Genomic DNA, 16,304 nt, shown 5'->3' with positions numbered 1-16,304 from the left:
TATGAATATCCTGTCTCTCAGTTTTCTTTCAGTGAAATGGGAATATTAACCCTGACCACTGACCCAGTCAATATCATACACATTAACAAAAAAGTTAAAAATTAGGGTAATAACGCTGCAATTCAAACAAGTACCTCCTGGAACCACAGAATGGAGTAACGAAATACATAATGGAGTGGTGTTCTCCCTGGAAAATTCAATTTTTCCTATTGTGGCAAAATAAAGATATCTCTTTTAAAAAAGAAAAAAAAAAATCACTCAAAACTAAAAGCCTTCCTTTAAAAACAAACTCTCTCCCCTCCATACAGACAGAAACTTCCCCACTTAAAATTTAATAATCCTTAAAATATGGCCTTTTATTATGTTCATTAAATAAGAATGATCAACATAAGAAAAAAGATATGACTGGGTTATTTCATAATAGTTCCCAAATAAATTTTACCTTGCATGGTAGCAAATCTTTAGAAAATTAACATTCACATAAGCACAGTAAATCTTTTGTTATCTGAAGTTATACGACCCTTTCGGAAGTGACAATGATGATTCGTTAACTAAAACTGTTTTTTTTAAATTGTTTAATGCTGTCATCTGGTCTTGAGCAAAATTTGCAGACACTATATTTTAAATTTTTGTTTTACCAACATTATGAAAGCCCTGCCAAGCTTTTTGTTTAAAGTATAAAGTGATTGTAAGTTTCGGGTTTTGAGAATTCCTGAGTGGTAACGAAAGGAAAAAAATTCTGAACTTTTCAGGCTTATAAAAAGTTGAAAGTTATGCGGTACTTATATTTAGAGTAGACTCAGTTGAACAGTTTCAGGTTACTGCATGAGCTTAGTAGAATAACAAAATATTGCTACTGCAGAAATAAGTTACTCTGTCACTAGGAACTGCCAGAAGAATCTACTTACATTTGAAAGAATATCAAAGAAACAAAACTCAGAGTTGAAGCAAAAACTGGCCAAAAAAAAAAAAAAAAATACGTTGCTTCATGCAAAAGGTGAGAGGAAATAATTTAACCACCATGTTTTAATTTTTTATTATAAATACATACATAAAATAAAATATTTGTATAAAGTTTATAAATTCTTTTTTCAGTTCAAATAAAGGCTATTTTAGGTGGAAAAAACCATAGTGTGGAATGAGCTAAATATTGGAACTGAATCCCAACACACTTTTTTCAATTTAAGTGGTATTTAGTAAGCTTTTTAAAGCATCATGTATACTCTTATTATATGCAAAGCTTTGTTGAATAAATGTTAAATCTACTGTATAAATCAAGCATGAATAAAATAGTTGTACATTCAGTTATACATTACCCTTTAAAAATAATTTCAAAGACCAACATTTAAAATTTAAGCCTTTACTTTTAAAGTTTTGATACAGAGTCAAAAATCATAAAGGTCACATGTCCAACTTATTAACTTTTCAGTTTTTTTTACACTCAAAGTGCATTTCCAGTGACCACAAGCTTTATTACTGAGTAAATGCTGTTTCAGTTTTGTGTACTGATATACTCATGTTTCGTGAAAGAAATATTTACATTCTATGTTTATGTACTTATGGAGGAAGATTTCTGAGTTAGGGGGAAACATTTCAAAGGAAATTGGAGTTGATAAAGGCAATTGATCTATCATTCACATGCACACATGCATATTTTGTCTTACTGTCTTTCAAGATAACATTTTGATATTTGCATTCTATTTTGTAACCTTATTCACAATCGTTTAAAGAGTATTTCCATGTTTAACTGGTTTTAGTATTCATAATTAGTCCTTTTATATGATGGATTTTCCATTCATTAGTACTTTACTTTTTTTACTATCTCAATTGAGTAAATGTATTATTAGTTTGCCAGGATTGCTCTCACAAAGTACCACAGACTAGGTGTCTTAAACAACAGTAATGTATTGTCTTACATTTCTGGAGGCTAGGAGTTTGAGATCAAGATATTGGCAGGGTTGGTTCCTTCTAAGAACTATGAAGGATCTGTTTTATGTCTCTATCCCACCTGGCAGTCTGGTGTTCCTGGGCTCCTGCTGTTATTACTCCAATCTCTGCCCTCAACTTCACATGATGCTCTTCCCGTGTGTGTGTGTGTGTGTATCCAAACGTCCCCTTTTTATAAAGACACCATTCATATTGGATTAGGAGCCTACACCACCCAGTATGACCTCATCTTAACTAACTACATGGGTAACGATCCCATTTTCCTAAACATTCTGAGGCACTGCGGTTTAGGACTTCAACATATGAATTTTGAGAGTGACACAAATCATATTCACATAACAGTAAGTATATTTATAATTAAAAAACTTGGTGGAATAATGTGAGTAATATGTTTTCTAGTCCTTTCATAAATGAGAATGTTTTATAGTTTCCTTCATATACAAACAACAATTTCACTGGTTATAGAATGTTTGAATCACCCTTTGGACAAAACGACTTGGAGAATATACCCCATAATCATCTGGTTTTGAAGCCAGACCGATTGTGTTTTCTTTGTGGACATTTCTTCTTCTTGCCCATCTATCTGAAGGCATTTTTTTTTTCTTTATCATAGATATAATTTGTAAATAATTTACCTGCCACATAGTAAACCAATTTAATTTACAAAATCTGATAGTATTATTTAGGATGTGGGTTTTGCCATTGAAACAGACGGTCATAGTTCACAAGAGATTAACTCTTATGAAAGATTACATCTCATTTAATTCTCTTTCTTGTAAAAGATCCTCTATGCTCAAGGCTTTCCCCCATAAAGTCATCAGGGGCCCAGGCTTGGTCTACCTTGATGCTAGTCACCCTCAATACCTAGCTTTCATCTTCTGGTTTGAAATGCTTATTCCAGTTGCTGCCATTTTATCCCCATTCCAGCTACAGAAGGAAGAAATATAAAGACATGGTTATTTGTGTTAAGGGTACTGACTAGAAATTGTACATGTAACTTTTGCTCCTATGCTATGGAACAGAATTAGACACATGACCACGCTCAGCTGCAGGTAATCTGGAGAAATGTAGTCTTTCCATGGGGAGCCAAGTGTTCAACTAAAAATTCTATTAATATAGAAGAAAAAATATATTAGGGGACATATAGTAGACACTGCTATAGTCTACACTTTTCTTCTCTTAAATATCCATTTGTAACCTCCTTCTCATGCATCTGAATGTACTTGCCTTTTTTCAGGGAATCAACCTCAATATCCCATCCAGTTACTGTATCCTACTCAAAGTCTAGGATCTCTGGAAAATGTGCAGTCCTACTGATTAGGTCTGAATTTGGCTTATCATGGCCCAGCATCCTCTAAACTAAAAGACAAATTATCTGTCTTTCTCTTGTCAACACTTCCATAGCCAACACACATATCCAATATGTATATATAATAAGAACATATCAACAACAAATCTTACAAGAGCTGTAGCAAAAAGATGCCGGCTACTCCAGGCCACCCAGGGAGGCTGCCCCATTGCAAGTGTAGTTTTTTCAGGGGGTAGGCAGTGGGTCAGTGACAAAAGGTGATGGTTTCCATGCTAAAGAAGGAGACGTGATGTTGGTCTTGCTGTCTACCCCATGGCCAGAGCTTCAAGGAGTCATCAAAGGTGATCTCTTCAGACATCTGCCTGCCCCATGCAGATTCTGGCTGACTCCAACATCGCCCCCTCTGCATAGGAGTGAGTGGAATCATTCTCAGTGTGAGGGTTTCTGGAGAGAAGCTCCTCAACCACATTTTGATAGTCTTCCAGCCTGATGCATCATTCCCTGTCTGAGTCATACAAGCAGAACAAAACTTTTAGCTTCTTTTCAGTGCACCTGCACCTGCTCCTCCTCCATGGGTTGGAAGTAAGACATGGTAATCAGGAAGCTCTCGAATTAATCTCCTGGGCCAGGCCACTGAGCCCCTTGCACATGTTCATATTGTCAAAGAAGGCAGAAGGCTATTTGGATCATATTTGGTTGAGTTCCAGGCCTGGGACTTTGTTGATGTTCTCCTTAGGAATGGTGGGCTGATCTCCACTCAGCTTCTTAAACCTCCACTGGAGCTGCTGGATCTAGTCTGCTGAGAAGCCTGTCTTGTCCATAAGTTCCCACACATCCTCAGATTGGAAGTGGGAAGTGCCCATGGTGCTCCTGGCAGGGGCTGTGGGAAATGGCTTTCTCACAGGGCCGGGACTGGCATTGGCTCTGCAGCATGTGGTTAGGCCTTGGGTCCAACATGGGTGAGGATGCCAGGGATGGGTCTGAGCCACAGGTCAAGCAGCTTAGGCAAAGAAAACAATATTCATCTAAATAGGAAAGAAAGAAGTAAAACTGTCACTATTTGCAGATGACATAATATTATGTATTGAAAACCCTGAAGATTCTACCAAAAATCTGTTAGAACTAATAAACAAATTGAGTAAAGTTGTAGGATACAAAATCAACATAAAAAAGCTGTTGTGTTTCTACACAATAACAACAACAAGACAATCAGAAAGAGAAATTAATAAAACAATCTCATTTACAACTCTACCAAAAAAAAATAATAACAAACTAGGTATATAGTTATTGGAGGAAGTGATAGACCTGCACAATGAAAATTATAAGATATTGATGAAAGAAACTGGAGAATTATTATTGTTAAAATGACCATACTACTCAATGCACAAAAGACTCCAAAAGCCAAAGCAATCTTGAGAAAGAACAAAGCTAGAGGCATCACACTTCCTGATTTCAAACTATATTACAAAGCTATAGTAATCAAAACATTACGGTATTAGCATAAAAACAGACACATAGATTAACGGAAAACAAGAGGAGCCTAGAAATAAATCCACTCATATATGGTCAAATAATTTATAGCAATGGAGCCAAGAACGTGCAATGGTGAAAAAAAAAGTCTCTTCAATAAAAGGTGTTGGGAAAACTGGACAGCCACACACAAAAGAATAAAACACAACCCCTATTTTACATTATGTATACAAATTACCTGAAAATGGATTAAATACTTGAACATAAGACCTGAAACCATAAACCTTCTAGAAGAAAACATAGGTGGTAAGTTCCTTGACATTAGTCTTGATAATGACTTTTTTTTTTGAAATTGACACCAAAAGCAAAGGAAACAAAAGCAAAAATAAACAAGTGAATAAGCAAGTGGGACTATATTAAATGAGATAGCTTCTGCACAGCAAAGGAAACCATCAAAAAGAAAAGCAATCTACCAAATGGGAGAAAATATTTACAAATCATCTATCTGATAAGAGATTAATATTCAAAATACATAAAAAACTCATACAACTTAATATCAAAAGAAAAACAAAACACCAAAAAACAATCTGATTAAAAAATAGGCAGAGGATCTGAACAAACATTTTTCCAATAAGACATACAGATATATGGCTAATAGGTACATGAAAATGTGCTCAGTATCACTAATTATCAGGGAAATACAAATCAAAACCACACTGAGATACACCTCACACCTGTTAGGATGACTATTATCAAAAAGACAAGAAATAACAAGTGTTGGCAAGAATGTGGAGAAAAGGAAACCGTTGTGCACTGCTGGAGAAAATGTAAATTGTTTCAGTCAGTATGGAGGTTCTTAAAAATTTAAAAATAAAAGTATCTTATGATCCAACAATTCCACTTCTGGTACTTATCTGAAGGAAACAAAAACACTAATTCAAAAAGATGCATGCACCCCAGTATTCATAGCAGGGTTATTCACAATGACCAAGACATGGAAATAACCTAGGTGTCCATCAACGGATGAATAGATAAAGAAAGTGTGGTATATATATATATATATATATATATATATATATATATATATATATGTGTGTGTGTGTGTGTGTGTGTGTATAATTCAGTAATAAAAGAGAGAAGGAAATCTCACCATTTGTGACAATGTGGATGGACCTTGAGAGCATTATGCTAAGTAAATTTAGTCAGAGAAAGACAAATACCATACGACCTCACTTACAAATGAAATCTGAAACAAACATACCAAAATAAAAAATAAAACTGAACTCACAGATATAGAGAACATATTGGTGGTTACCAGAGGTAGAGGGTGGGGAGTAAGCAAAATTGTTGAAAGTGGTCAAAAGGTACAAACTTCCAGTTATAAAATCAGTAAGTCCTGTGGATATAATGTACAGCATAGTGACAATAGCTAATATACTGTACTGTATATTTGAAAGTTCCTAAGAGAGTTGTTCTCATCACAAGAAACAATTCTGTACCTATGTAAAGTGATGGATTTCAACTAGACTTAATGTGACGATCATTTCACAATATGTGCAAATATCAAATTATTATTTGTACACTTGAAACTAATAAAATACATCAATTATATCTCAATACAAAATTTGGGGGATTGTGTAATGGGGCAACAAACAAACCCCCAAATTTCAGTAGCTTATCACAACACAAATTTATTTCTGTCATGGAAAGTCCAATGGAGATGATCCTTGCCTAAAGCTTTCCTTCAAGCAGAGACGGAGACTTGGAGATTTGGGCTCATTTAATTTTGGGGGGCTGCCATCTTCAACAGATGGTCCTTGAGGTCACTATAGATCAAAAACAAACAAGCAAAGAAACAAACCAAATGCCAAAAATAAACAAATAAAAACTTTCCCATGCAGAATCCTGAAGAACAGAATATGAAGAACATAAGTCTCTTTTTCAGATTATGTTTAAGTCATTATCTCTGCTAAGTATTTCAGAGATCAAAGCCATAAATTATTTGAATGCAGAGATATATGATAGCTATTCAATATAGGTAAGTTCACCATTTTCCCTTGAAATATTAACATGAAAGATGCGACACTAAACCAATCTCAATGATGTCCCATTTGTCAGGTTAACTACATTCAGTTGACAGTTGTCAGCTAATAAACTAAATCAGGATCCCAAATTTTTTGACACAACACAGATTTTATGAAGGTTAAAAGTTAAAGAAGCAGCTTATAGCCACAAATATTGACCAGAAGGTTACTTGATAATTTCTGTAATAATATATTTTACATAAAAATAAGAAATAGAAGCAGGCTACAAATGAAGTAGAAAAATAGTCCTATATTGAAACTTTGGAATAATTCACCCTTAAAAGGAAAATCTAAAAAACAGTATTTTGGAATTAGATTTTTATAAATTTTTATTTATATATACTGTTCTCCCTAAGAATTGAGACCTCCATACCTTTGTGTTAATAAATCATTTTGCATCCACTATCCTTTTAATATTTTAATATTTTATGGCAGCATGGTTAGGCCCCATCTCCTAAGAGAAGCAAAATAGTGTAGAATCTTAGAGCACTGATTCTCCAACTAGACCATCTCTTTCACATCTAGGCTCTACAATGTCATATCTTTGCAAATTTAGACATGTTATTTAGTCTCCCCTTGGATTGGGATGGAGTAACTACACAGCCCCAAACAATCCATTAACAATTATTCTCAGACCCGATAATTGGTACTGAACGACTCTTAGATGGGCGAACTAGGCATGGGATATGTTTCTTTTCTATCTGTGCGTGAAAGGACTGATAATCTTATAACAGCTTCAAGCAAACCCACAGCCATCAGAGTCCAGAGGCTGACTTCAGGGGACATGGATTTGGGAAATCCCAGGAGGGAATTTCTGGGGATTTTCTAGTGGAGAAGGAGGGAGGTCTCAGACTCTAGTTCCTCTCTCTTGTCCTCTTCCTCCTTGGGCTCAGTAGAAGCATTGGAGACCTGCCAGCTTCCTGAGCTCTGCCTGAAGATGGCCACTCAGCACTGGTTGGGGACAAGGGCTAAACAGTGGTCACCAGCCACACCTAGGAGCCAGGGCCCAAAAGCCAGGCAAGCTCTGGTCACAGGGGCCACTTCTTACCCTCCCAGCTTGCAGGGGGGCCACTGTTTCCTCTAATCTGTCAGTGCAGTACCTGTGCTCCTGGAGGTGGAAAGGTGAGTCCTCCACACATTCCTGGCTGGGGCCCTCCAGCCTGCTTTTTCTCCACTGCTCCACCGCTCTCTGCACCTTTTCTTATTCTGGTGAATCCCCCTTCCTCGAATTAAAGTCTTTTCTTGCCCCTTTGGGGCTGCATGAAAAAAAAAAAAAAAAAAAAAAAACTAAAAAGATAATTACTCAAATTTCACAAATTATTACCTACACTTTAAAAAACTACACTTGTTTCCCTTAGGATTGTACACACTTACATAAGAGGGGTAAATGTACTTTTTTAAACTCAAGCAATATTCAACTATCTGTTCAACTCCTAATCTTTGTGTATCAGGTGACATATTTTTTCTATCTAAGACCATCTGTTGACAAAAATTATTTTAATTAATTTAGTCATTTGTTAACTTTAGAATGCCATTTATTTTCAAGTAATCTTGATATATTCTTTATGTCCTATACATTTTTCAAAAGTTTAAGACCATAATTTGATACTGAGGTAAAATCATGCATACAAGTTGCAGGGTTTTTTTTTACATTTTCTCTTACAGAAAAAACATATGTTGACAGAAAACTTCATTCATTTACTTGTGAATTTGTATTGATCTTTTGTGTTTTATATATAATAGGTAACATTTATTGAGGGCTTGCTATTTGTTATAAATGTTTTCAGCACTTTAAAGGGCTACTTCATTTTATTTTATGACAATTTTATCTGGTAAAATATCATTCCCCTTTACTTGGGAAGTGAGGCCCAAGGTCATATAGTTATAAAACAGACCACACTCCCTCAGATGTTTCAGCCATGAATTATCTACGCTTACTGTAAGTCAGGAAGAACTAGGTAACTATTCCCTGCCCCATAGTACAGAAGAAAGTGGCAGAGGTTTAGAGTGTGGCATTGTAGTGCCTTACAGTTTAATTTTCTAACACAACTCTTTCTCCAAAGAGTTGTCCAGCTGCATAAAATTCCCACTTGAACTTTCCTCAGGGAAGCTAACATGAGTGCTATGTCTACATGGCTGTTTGTAGACATGTAGGTATGGCCCTGAGCTTTCTTGTACATCAGACATTTAGGAACAGATGAAAAAATCAGGAGACAACTGGGATCCTTTGATAGGTGCTGATGATGAGAGAACCACTGCTAGAAGAGACCATTACTCTTCACAGCAGCCCTACTGGGAACTGCAGAAGGCCTCTAGGAGTGAATACCAACAAGACTTAAGGCCAGAAATAACTGCCACATATGTAAGTGGGATGTACTATGGTTCTGATAATGTAAGGAGCAGACTTTATTTCTTCAGTCTCTTCTGTTTCCAAACTGTAGGAGTGGATCTGATATTAGATGTTGAGAACTTAGCTTTAATAAATGTAGTCTTTTAATGTGTTCTCATTTAAATACTTTTTCACTCCATGATGGTGTATGCTGGGAGAGGGAACATGCTGGATGAGTAGAAAAATGGGAGTGGTAAATCAGCAAACTGGAAAATCTGTTTTTGCTTTTTTTTAAATTGTCTAACCCCAAAGTGAGGCCAGTCCTACTACTATATCTCCTCCTTTGAAATTAATATATGATATTGATACTCACAATGTTATAATATATCAGGTGCAATTTATGAAAAGATGATAGAATGTCTTCTTTAGACTAGTCATGTCATTTTATTTATTTATTTCATATGACATTCTTCATGTTTCACCTTATTAGATAAACTTTAATCTAGTAGGTAATGAAAGACATTCCCTTCCATGGAAATTTGATCCGATATGTTGGGAAGAACATTGAATATTGATTGGGAGATTAGTCATAGTAATTTGAATCTTAAAGTAGTGTAAAATCTTTTTACATTATATCCATTTATTCATAAACTATACATTTATTGAGCACTTACTCTGTACCAGGCATTTTGGTAGATGATAACCAAAAGAAGAAATGTTTATGCCCTCAAAGAGCTTGCAGTTTATTAGAAAAAACATGTTTAAACAGTTTCAGAATAATAAAGTTAATATTAAAATAGAAATACTGTATGTACTAGACAGGTACCTAAATGAGAGAACACTCAATTCTTCCCTGGAGAAGAAAGGCTCAGAAAAATAGTGCAGGGATGATGCAATACAACATATGATTTAAAATGTCAACTTTAAAAATTAGTTTATTTATGTGGGTTTGTCCTTTAAAATATGAGAGATGTAAAGAAAATAGATCTATAAACCAAATATGATTAAAAATATCCAAATTTCTTCTTGTGAGAGTATCTAAATCATGGTACTGAATTTAATTAAATAAGAAAATATGTTCAATTTGAAGGGCTAATCTGTGCAACTTCATAAGGTTTAAAAGATTTTAGGCATGATGGAAAGCTGTTTCATAATGGAGGAAAGAGGGAAAAAACTTTATTGATATTATTCCATTGGCTTTTGATCTTCCATCGATTTTGTTAACATATAAGCATTTAGTCCTATTTTTGCTCCTTTAATTATTTTCTTTAGTTGTTTAAAAATGTTTTTCTATTTGATTTATTTACAGAATTTTGAGTATGTTAAACTTAATACTATTTTCTGTATTTATCCTGTTTTAATTTTATAGAGATTCTTGACTATGTAGGCTAACATCACAGTTTTTGCAAGTTCTTAACAATTATTTCTTGCCATAAAATTTCTGTTCTTTTTGTTTCTCTTTTCCTTCTAGGATTCCATTTACATGTATGTTTAACATTTTCACTGGTTCCCTTATTTAATTTTTTTAATCCCATTTTCCATCTTTTTGGCTCTCTGTGCTTCAGTCAACAATTTTCTTAGTATTTTCCAGTGCATTATTTTCTAGTTAACTAATCTTTTCTCCAGCTGTGTCTAATATGTTTTGAAACCCATGTATGGAATTGAGTGTGATGCTCCTTTCAGCTTCTAAACGTGTGTTGAAATCTCTTTGCCCACTGATAATATAGATCTTGTTCTCTTTATGTATGTTTTATTTAAATAAAATTTTATTAAGATTTAAGTTCTATGATGACTCTTTTCCTTATGAAAAAGTATCCATTCATCACTAAAATAAATAGTAGTATGTATCTAAGGCTTTAGAATTATATTTTCATAGGTGACTTTGGGGACTGTGTTCAATAATACAGACAGCATCTCTGCATTCATTTGCATTTCTAAACTTTCCATTGTCTTTATTTCAATAATCAGAAGTTTTATTTAACATCAAAAGTTACATTCGAAATTGCTGAATAAATTTTAAAATCCTTTGTATTCTGTTTTATATTGTTGGTACCTAATAGGGAAAATATTCTTAATAAATTTTAGTGTTAACTGGTAGTATAATGTTGGGAAGTACTACTTTATGTATGAAATTATGAAGTCTAATAATGTATATAAACAACACTCAATAGGTTTTAAATAATAACTTGAATAGATATGTCCCATTTACCTTTAGGATTTCTTTCTTTACATTTGGATATATATGTATTGCATATATGCATAGCCAATACATATATAATGGATAGATAGATAGATAAACAGATAGATAGATAGTTGGATATAGATATACAGACATAGATATATAGAGAGATATAGTGTTGATGGATAATGGGACCCCTGGAAAAACTTTTTACTTTCTATTCTCTTAGTAAGGAGAATTTGCTATCATTGACTTATGCACTATTGTTCTGATTCAACCAAACTCTTTCCCACAATTTTATCCTATGAATTTATTTCAACTGGTCTCCAATTTGAAGAGTGCATTTGAAATAACAGGGTAAAAAGAAAATAAAATTTATTAATTAAAATAAAATGTATAACTTTGCATTCCAATTCCCATTCTAATTCCATATAGTGATAGTAAAATAAAACCCAATTAAGATTGAAATCACATTCTCCCTCTCCACTTACCACATTTGGGTAAAAATTGTACTGATTAGTCTGTTGTATTTACTCTACATTGCTCCAGAACTCCAAGGAATTCTCTCTGGAAGGTGATTCAGAACTGAACATGCTTCTAATTAAAAAAAAAAATCTAAGAAGTTTTTTTTTTTTTTTTTTTTTTTTTTTTTGTGCCTCACTAATTTTTAGGTGCTATAGAAAAATATGTCACTCCTCTTCCCTCCACAAAGACCTTACAATATAATTATGGAAATAAGACTAAGAATGACAACAAAGTCAGGTAACTAATTCCAATAGAATTAGGTTCTAATCATTTTCATTGTGTTTTAATTGCCTCGATATCAGAAGAGAAAAAGAGTAATACCAAGTCATATATTACAAATATTAAATAAGTCTGTGAAGAGGTTGTGGGATTTAAACTTCGACCTTGCATTTCAAAAAACAGTGAAAATGATGCTCTTCAGCAGGGTACAGTTGGGGATATTGTACTTCTCAAAGCTTTACCTGTCCTACAAACAAAGCATGTGAGACATGAATTGGCTGAGATCATTTTCAAATTTGGAAAAGTCATGGATCTAGTGACCGTAAAACCCAGCACAGGAACTACCTTTTCAGAGAGTCCAGTCAGTTTGGAAACCACTCACATAACCAAAAATCAGGAAGAACTAGGTATCTCTTCAACACAGTGAAGGAGGATTGGAAGACAGAGCCAAAGGAAAAGAGTTATAAGTTTGCTTTATGGAAAAATTTTTCTAAATTTCATCACAAACTGTCCAATTTATCTTCTGGTATTTATGAGATAGCTAAAAATAAATGAAGTAAAGTTCTTGCTAAAATTTTTCATAAAAAAAGACGGTGAAGAATTTTATAACCTCTGACTGTGTAGGAATGATATAAACCATAAAAGTAAGACTGGAAGAGGACAGAAACTGGAAGATACAATAATTAGTCCAGTTTTCTCATATTTTATAATAAGTAATCATTTTATGATCAAGTATCATATCAAAGTGTTAAAAGTATTAATACAAGAATGACTATATATTTAAAGATATTAAGTAGACTTAGTAAATAACACAATATAGTTGAAATCATGTAGTAGGTATTACAAGCACTTACTCATATCTTGCTCACTTCTCCTTCTTGGTACCAGCAGGAGTACTGTCTCCTTCTTAAGATTTAGTTTATGGCAAGAAGCATATCAACAGAAATGACTGCTGTCACTTCTGGGCTGACACATTGAATTCCTGCTGCAGACTCCTCCATGTTCCCCTCCCCTGCAGAGTGGACCGGAAGCATTATGTTGAGAAGTGAGTGCCACAAGATTGAAGCAGCCTGAGATTCTGAGCTGCCACATAGAGAACAGCTGCTTTGGAGAGATGCCCAGACTGTAGGGTACTTTTTGCAAGACATAAACTTTGTTGTGATAAGTCACTGAAATGTTGTGTTCTTTTTACTGCAGTATAACCTAGTCTTTTCTGATTTACACAAAATAAGCAGTGGTTGGGACATAGTAGAAGAGGAAGTAAATAGAGCTTGTCTAAAGATTTAGATAACTAAGAATATGGCTAAAAGTAATACCTATAAAGAAAACCTCTAGAAAATGTATAAACATTCCAAATTATCAGGAAAAAACCCCCACAAACATGCATAAAAGAAAACAAGCACTGTTTACATAGTGAAATATTTTAAAAAGGAGTGGGAGAAAATAATGACATAATTAACCAAACATATATATCATTTAAATAAATGTAAATAGGCTTAACTCAACCGTTTAAAGTAAATAATTTTATTAGAACCAAGAACAAAACCTAGTAATATATTGTATACAAAAATATACAAGTTGCAAAATAACCCAAAAAAGCCAAATATGGAAAAGGTCGATCTAGCCAGCCAAAGAAAATGCAAATAAACCAAAATCCAAAAGTGAGATTAGCAATATTAAATCAGAAAAAAACAAAATTCAGGGCAAGAAATAATTAAATGAAGAAAAATTTTAAAATAATACAATTTACAACAAAGATCAAAGAAAATATTCATTCATTAAATAAAACTGTAAGAGCCAAATCATCAGGAAATCCAGAGAAAAAGACAGAAACACATTTGTAACAGGAAACTAATTTTTCTTTTCCATTTTAGGATAAATTAAATTTAAAACAAAAATAAACATGTAAACAGTATAAATAATATTATTAATATATACTTATAATTTTTAAGTTCTGTACTTTGATATAGAAAATATTCTTTTAAAAATGCTATTAACTTTGAAATTTGGTCATGTATAATGTCACGAAGCATTTCAATCAACTTTGGAAAGTCAAATTTGTATATACTATACCCTCTGATTTAGTTTAAGAGAGCACAAAGTTATATGGGAAAATATAAAAAGTATAATGTCCTAAGCTTAAAAACTATATGTATATGTGTGTATGTATGTAAACATATATTTAACAACTTTATTAAGATGTATTTTAAATAGCACAAAACTAATGTATTTCAAGTGTACAAATCAATGATTTTTTATTAACTTTATTGGCAGCTTCAATAATCACCATAAATCAGCCTTAGAGCATTTCACATCTCCCAAAAGGATTCCTCATGCCCATTTACAGTTCAGCCCTGTTTCCACCCAGATTCCCACTTCTAGTCCCCAGCACCCACTAATCTACTTTCTGTCTCTATAAAATTGTCTTCAGGACTGGACCTTCAATATGGCGGAGGAGTAAGACATGGAGATCACCTTCCTCCCCACAAATACATCAGAAATACATCTATGTGTGGAGCAACTCCTACAGAACACCTACTGAACTCTGGCAGAAGACCTCAGACTTCCCAAAAGGCAAGAAATTCCCCACGTACCTGGGTAGGGCAAAAGAAAAAAAAAACACAGAGACAAAAGAATAGGGACGGGACCTGCACCTCAGGGAGGGAGCTGTGAAGGAGGAAAATTTCCACACACTGGGAAGCCCCTTCACTGGCAGAGACGGGGGTCGGGGTTGCAGGGGGGAAGCATCGGAGCCACGGAGGAGAGCACAGCAATAGGGGTACAGAGGGCAAAGTGAAGAGATTCCTGCACAGAGGATCAGTGCCAACCAGCAGTCACCAGCCAGAGGGGCTTGTCTTCTAACCCGCCGGGTCGGGTGGGGGCTGGGAGCTGGGGCTCAGGCTTCGGAGGAGGTCAGATCCCAGGGAGAGGACTGGGGTTGGCTGTATGAACACAGCCTGAAAGTGGCTAGTACGCCACAGATAGCTGGGAGGGAGTCCAGGAAAAACTCTGGAACTGCCGAAGAGGCAAGAGACCATTGTTTCGGGGTGCGCGAGGAGAGGGGATTGATTCAGAGCACCGCCTAAATGAGCTCCAGAGACGGGCGTCTGTGGACACCAGAGACAGAGACGGGCATGAAATGCTACGACTCCTGCTGCAGCCACCAAGAAGCCTGTGTGCAAGCACAGGTCACTATCCACACCTCCACTCCCAGGAGACTGTGCAGCCCGCCACTGCCTGGGTCCCGTGATCCAGGGACAACTTCCCAGGAGAACACACAGCACACCATAGGTTGTTGTAATGCCATGCTGGCCTCTGCCGCCTCAGGCTTGGCCCACATTCCATATCCCTCCCTCCCCCTGCCCCCCGACCTGAGTGAGCCAGAGGCCCCCTACACGCAGAGGCGGGGCAAAATCTAAAGTTGAACCCCAGGAGCTGTGCGAACAAAGAAGAGAAAGGGAAATCTCCTCCAGCAGCCTCAGGAGCAGCGGATTAAATCCCTACAATCAACTTGATGTAGCCTGCATCTGTGGAATACCTGAATAGACAAGGAATCATACCAAAATTGAGACGGTGGACTTTGGGAGCAACTGTAGACCTGGGGTTTGCTTTCTGCATCTAATTGGTTTCTGGTTTTATGTATATCTTAGAGTAATATGTAGAGTTTATTATCATTGGTAGATTTGTTTATTGATTTGGTTGCTCTCTTCCTTTTTAAAAAATAATTTTATATATATAAATACATACTTTATTCCTTTCTCTCTTTTTGCGAGTGCGTATGTGTATGCTTCTTTATGTGATTTTGTCTGTATAGCTTTGCTTTTACCATTTGTCCTAGCATTCTGTCTGTCCATATTTTTTTCTTTTTTAAATTACATTTATTTTTTTAATTTTTAATAATTTATGTTTTATTTTAATATCTTTAATTTAATTTTATTTATTTTTTTCTTTCTTTCTTTCTTTTACTCTCCCTTTTCTTCTGAGCCGTGTACTGAGTCTTGGTGCTCTGGCCTGGTGTCAGGCCTGTGTCTCTGAGGTGGGAGAACCGAGTTCAGGCCATTGGTCCACTGGAGACCTCATGGCTCCACGTAATATCAAATGGCAAAAGTTCTCCCAGAGATCTCCATCTCAGCACTAAGACCCAGCTCCACTCAATGACCAGCAAGCTCCAGTGGTGGACACCCTATGCCAAACAATTAACAAGACAGGAACAAAACCCCACCTATCAGCAGAGAGGCTGCC

The 16,304-nt window shown here is 35.2% G+C and overlaps 1 pseudogene; it reads right to left on the bottom strand.

Moving 5' to 3' along the window:
• Window positions 1-3,500: 3,500 nt before the first annotated feature.
• Window positions 3,501-4,119, bottom strand: LOC132351745 (calcineurin B homologous protein 3-like; annotated as a pseudogene).
• Between the last annotated feature and the right edge of the window lie 12,185 nt (window positions 4,120-16,304).

Source organism: Balaenoptera ricei, chromosome 17 (assembly GCF_028023285.1).
Source record: "Balaenoptera ricei isolate mBalRic1 chromosome 17, mBalRic1.hap2, whole genome shotgun sequence".
NCBI classification, from domain to species: domain Eukaryota; kingdom Metazoa; phylum Chordata; class Mammalia; order Artiodactyla; family Balaenopteridae; genus Balaenoptera; species Balaenoptera ricei.
Note: the sequence above shows the minus strand (reverse complement) of the source record. Positions and strands in the feature narration are given on the sequence as shown.